Source organism: Dipodomys spectabilis, unplaced genomic scaffold, assembly GCF_019054845.1.
Source record: "Dipodomys spectabilis isolate Male_0828 unplaced genomic scaffold, ASM1905484v1 ptg000673l, whole genome shotgun sequence".
Lineage (NCBI taxonomy): Eukaryota > Metazoa > Chordata > Mammalia > Rodentia > Heteromyidae > Dipodomys > Dipodomys spectabilis.
The window spans coordinates 79,669-85,695 of NW_024871350.1; positions in this window are offsets into that span (position 1 = coordinate 79,669).

Consider the following 6,027-nt stretch of genomic DNA (forward strand, 5'->3'; position numbering starts at 1 on the left):
GATATATATCCAGGTTAGAAAACTCTTGAAGAGCTGACATGGATTAGAATAGTACAAGATCAGCACACAAGATCAGCTAGGACAAATGACTAATACTAGTAGAATTCATAGCCAGAAGCCTCAATCTAGGGCTCTAGGGACATTATGTACTGGTTGAATCTTTTACTTATTTTATTAGTTAGTTTGATTTGGTGCTGGTATTGGGCCTTGAGCTCAGGGTCTTGAACTCTTGCTTGGCTTTTTTGTTCAAGTCTGGCACTGTGCCATCTGAGCTCCACTTCCATGAACTGGTCAAATCTTTCCTACAGATTATGTGAGGCTCTGGGTTCTATATCTTCAACAGAAGATACATGATGCATCTATGATTTTGCTAAAATTATTTACAAGTTGAGGAACCAATCTGTCTCAGACATGTGGAATAACAGTTCTGAGAGAACATTTCTGGCAGTTTGAGGCAAAACTAAAACAACCCTACTGAAGATCAATCTCTATCTGGCTCAGTATTAGCTGGGATCAGAATACAGAAAAAGTAGTTGCCCAGTGTTAAGGTTCTGGAAGTACATTGGTTAAAGAAAATATGGTCAGTGGTGAAAGTGGCAGCTGCCCCACACCCTAGAGAAAATAGGAAACAGTAGTTGCAATGGCTTACCAATGATGCAGTAATTCTGACCTTAAATCAAGTAGCAGCAATGCGTCTTATCCTGAGAGATATTAGTATAGATTTGAATGTTTTCAGCTGCTTTAGGAGAAGTGTATTTACAACTAACTACCTTTTATATGGAATTGGGTTCATGGAGTCTGTGTCCTTCCAGGGAGTGATGGATTTGGTTACAACGATAAAAAGGAATTCAGCCCCATTTTTCAAATAAAGAATGTTTCCTGAGACAAAAGCTACACTGTTCAACATTATAAATGCTAACAGTTCCCACATAATCCTTATAATTAGCTTCTGAATCGTTAGCTAATTATGTTATGGTGTGCATGCACATGTGCACGTGTGTGTTGTTCTATGTTTTAGAGTCCTTTATGTACTAAATACACATATAATGTGTTCACTGGTTAGCAGCTGGGCCATCCTTGTGCAAAGCCTCTTGGTGGCTTTGTTTGCTGTGCTCACTGCACAAAGTAATGGAAATGGAAATTATTTCCTATGGTAACCCTGTCTCTATTAGGGCTAAGTCATTTGCATAAGAAACAGAGACTGGAACATATCACCAGTATTCGTAGCATCTCTTTGTCTTGTTTAAAAAAAAAAAAAACAAACTCACTGTGTGAGATAATTTTGCTATAATCTCAGCAAGAGATAGGAGGGTGACCTGGATGCCTTCTCAAAACTCATTTTAACCTTTGAAGCCTTTCATTTGATATGCTCGGCACAACCACCCATATGCTCATTTGCATGGATTTACATAAATTATAAAGCTATCTCTCCTTTGCTGCAAGCAGTGACCATGTTGCTTACTCCAGGGCATATTTGGACACAGAAAGAAGCATAGATTTAGTCCAACTTGTAATGTACATGAATCTTTGAGCAGAGTTCATTCACCACTTTGAACACTTGCATAGAGTTTTATTTTAAAAAAATTCATTCTGAAGTAGGGGCCTCTTTTGGCAGAAAGTTGAAAATCCCTTTTTTAAGCTATATGAACTGAAATCTATCACCGGTCTCTTCCTATCATCAAAATATAATGCACCTTAGATTCGTTGTAATATCTTTATGTTGGGTTAGTTAACAAGCAAGGAGAAAGGAAGAGAGAGGCTTTGAACAAATGGCCCCTGAACAGGGAAGAAATTGATAGGTTAAACCCACTTTAAACCTCCATAGAACAGCTTAGGGGCCCAAAGATGAAGTGGTGGTTTAGAGGGGGTAGAATAAAGTCCTTCTTTATGCAATTGAGAATTGGTTTTCCTAGCTTCAGATTCCAACCAGATGAATGAATGAGAAGTTTCAATAGTTCTCAACACATAACACAATATCCTTTCATCAGTATACCACACAACTGAATACTATAGCTGCAGGCCTTACATGCTAGCTTTAAATAACGTAACAGAGACAGCCATGAGCAATTCCCTTATGAATCTCTTAGATGACAAGCTATGATCATAGGTTTAATTAAGGGGGCTTTCATCTGAGTCAGACATTTCTCATTGATAATAGTTACAACAAAAACCCAAAGTCAATTTCTTAAGATTGAAAATAAGACTTCTCTTCTATCAGAATTTAACTACTGTCCATATTTGCTTTAATTTTAAAATTATCTTCTTTTCCATTATGATGTATTCCAAATATATACTTGTTACTTTCCCAGATTTCCTCTGGGGAGGAATAGAAGAGACTTGAAAATGTTCTTTGACCTCTCAGAATTGTTTTATAACAACAGAATATTGTTTTACTATCTTATTGTATCTTATTTGTATACTTTTTATATCTTTTTTACATTATTTTATTGCTGGATTAAATTGGTTTTACAGAAAGATTTATAATCTGAGACCATAGATCTGTTTGCATCTCTTAATGTTATCAAAATTCCTTTGAAAATGTTGATTTTAAAATGTTCACTCTATACTTGGTTAATACTTTTTCATGTTTTATGTCCTTTTTTTCTTTTTCAGTTGATACATAAAGCATGATAATTCTACATGTATAAGGCTCTAATAAGGGTAATTAGCATATTCCTCTGAAATCCATATTATTTGTCATCTATTCTATTTCTATGAAATGGATTATTTCATTTAATATAAAATCCTCTAGTTCCATCTATGTTGCTAGAAATAACAAAAAATCATTATTTTTATGGTTGAATAGTACTTGATTCAGTATATGCGCCACATCTTATGTATCCATCCTTCTATCGATGAATATTTCCATTTCTTGGCTATTGTGAATAATGCTGCAATAAACTTCAGAGTACAGATGTCTCAGACTGATTCATTTTTTGGCAATGTAATGAGTGAGAGTTGCTTCATCATGTAGTAGTTCTATTTTTATTTTACTTCATTTTGTTTCTTTTTATTTTTTGATAGTGCTAGAGATAAAATTTAGGGCACATGTTTGTTAGACAAGTTCTCACTTCTTGAGTCCTATTTCAGTCCTCTTTTCCATTTTTCTAGTTTGTTTTTCAGATGGGATCTCACATTTTATACTTAGGCTGGCCTTAGACCACAACCCTCTTACCTCTACTTCTTGAGTAGGTGGGATTACAAGCTGATATACCCTACCCAGTCTGTTTCATTTTTTGAAACAAGATCTATATTACCTAGGCTAGCCTTGAATTTGCTATGTATCCCAGGCTGGCCTCAAACTTACAATCTTCCTGCTTTGACCTCCCAAATGTGAGAGTAATATGCTCCCACACTTACTGTATTTTTCTTTTTGGCAGTTGTGGGGCTTGAACTAAGGGCCTGGGTGTCGTCCCTGAGCTTTTTTTTTACTCAAGGCTAGTGCTCTATCACTTTGAGCTACAGCTCTACTTCCAGTTTTTAGGTGGTTAATTAGAGATAAAAGGCTCATGGTTTTTTCTTCTCAGGCTGGCTTTGCACCATGATCATCTGATCTCAGCCTATTATGCCTATTATCATTACAGTCATGAGCTACCAGTGCCCAGCTGTATTTATTTTTGAAGAACCTCTGTATTGTTCATAATGGATGTATTAATTTATATTCTCAACAGAATATTACTTCCATTTCCTTCACATCTGCATAAGCATTTATCTTTAGTTTTTCTATATTATTCATTCATACTGGTGGTTAAGTGATACATTATAGTAGTTTTGATTTGTAGTTTTGTGATTATTAATGATTTTGATAATATTTTTCTTCAGACTGGATGTCAATTGCCTTATTTTCTTTTTGAGGAATATCTGTTTGATTAGTTATCAGTTTTATTTGATTATGTGTGTTAGAGGGGTTCTGAGTTTTTGAGTTCCTAATGTATTCTATTGTGGATAGCAATCCATTGTTGAATAAACAATATTGGAAATAAATATATGTAACACTATTTGATATATATATATATATATACATGTGCACATACACATATGTATGTTCTCAATGCTTGTTAAGTATTAAAATCACTAAAAAATATTATCTGGCAGGTAATATACCATTTTCTATTGCTAGGCACTTTCTCAGCATATCTGTTAACCTATTAGTTTCAGTTCATCATTATCTTCATTTCAGAGAAGACACTGAAGCCCAAAATCATATAGCTAGTAAGTACTAAACATAGGTTTGTTTGTTTGTCTGGCAGTACTGGGGTTTGAACTCAGGATCTTCTGTTTGCTCGGCAAGCATTCTACCACTTGAGCTACATGTCCAGCCCCTATATGTAACTTACAATACTATAAATTACTTATAATACCAATACAATGTTAATTCTATAAACATAGTCATTATAGTGTATTACTTAGTTAATAGTGACAAGAAATGTTTGGTATATATTGAGTAGACATGTAAGCACTGCTGTCTTAACAACATTGTAAACAAAGATGATGTGGCAAACAGCACTTGAAAATGAATCCTGGGAAGAAACTAAGGATGTAGGCAATGATGGAAGGCTACATCAGCATTTGTGTGTACTTTACTTTCTTTGCATGGGTTGTACACTGTGCTTCCCATCCAATAAATGCAGATTTTGCCTTTTGGAACTTCCTAGACTCCTTTTTTGGTAGTACTGGAAATTTAATTCAGTTCCTCCTGCTTGCTAAGTATTCTTTCAGACCAGAGATTTAAGGAAAAAAGTATTTAACCTAGTGCTGTTTGATCCCAAATATGTGCAAACTGCAAATAAAGAAGGTTCTAATAAATATTCACTAAGCATATCTCATGTAACTCAAGTTAAAACAACAAAATATTTCAGATTTATGGCTTAAATAACACAAAGTTAAAAGGAGCAAACTAGGCTGATTATCAATGATTCACACCTGTAATCTTAACTACTCAGGAGATTCAGATCTGAAGATCATGGCTCAAAGCCAGTTTGGGCAGGAAAGTCTGTGAGACTCTTACCCGCAATGACCTACCAAAAATGCCAGGAGGGGAGTTGTAGAGCACTTGCCTTGAATGCAAAAGCTCAGGAACAGCACCCAAGCCTTGAATTCAAGCCTCAGGACCCAGACAAAGAAAAAAAATGAAGCTGATGAGTTAGTGTGTGGATTTGGAAGGAATACTTGCATTTTTGCAGAAGGCTGCTGCCATGATGTAGATATAGATTGCCAAGGGTTCATGCTTAGTCCCCAGTATGTGGCTAGAGTTTGGGAATTTAGTGGAGGTTGTTAGATATTAAAGGGAGGAACACCTTCATAAGATGATTCTCATGAAACCTTAGCTGAACTCTGGTTTCCTGTCTCAGCATGTGGTCTCTCTCTCTCTCTCTCTCTCTCTCTCTCTCTCTCTCTCTCTCTCTCTCTCTCTCTCTCTCTCTCTCTCTCACACACACACACACACACACACACACACACACACACGAAAGTTACCCAGGAGAACCTGTTGCTCATGAGGCCTTAACTAGAGCTGAGATGAGATAATATTGTCATAGTTACTTATTTATTATATTTTTAATTTATTCCTTATTTATTTATTGTGGCCAGTCCTGGGGCTTGAACTCTGGGCCCTATCCCTGAGCCATTCTGTGTTCAAGGCTAGTGCTCTACCTACATGAACCACAGTGCCTCTTCCAGCCTTTCCTGAGGTAAGAATCTCATGTATTTTCTTTCCCAGGTTGTCTTTGAACCTTGATCCTCAGATCTCAGCCTCCTGATTAGCTAGGATTACAGGCATGAGCCACCCCACCTGCATCCAGCTTGCTATCTGTCCTTTATAAAGTATCCATCCTTATGCATTTTGTCATTGTAACAGAAACAATGATATAGCTACTTGTCACTGCATGCTCTCATGCCATGGAGAGAGAAGTAAAGAGAGAGAGGATATGGACACTGCTTATTCTTATAATCACATTTACAAGCTTCTCACCCTCAAGACCTCCTGTAAGCCTAATTATCACCTAGTCACCTCATCTTCAAATACTA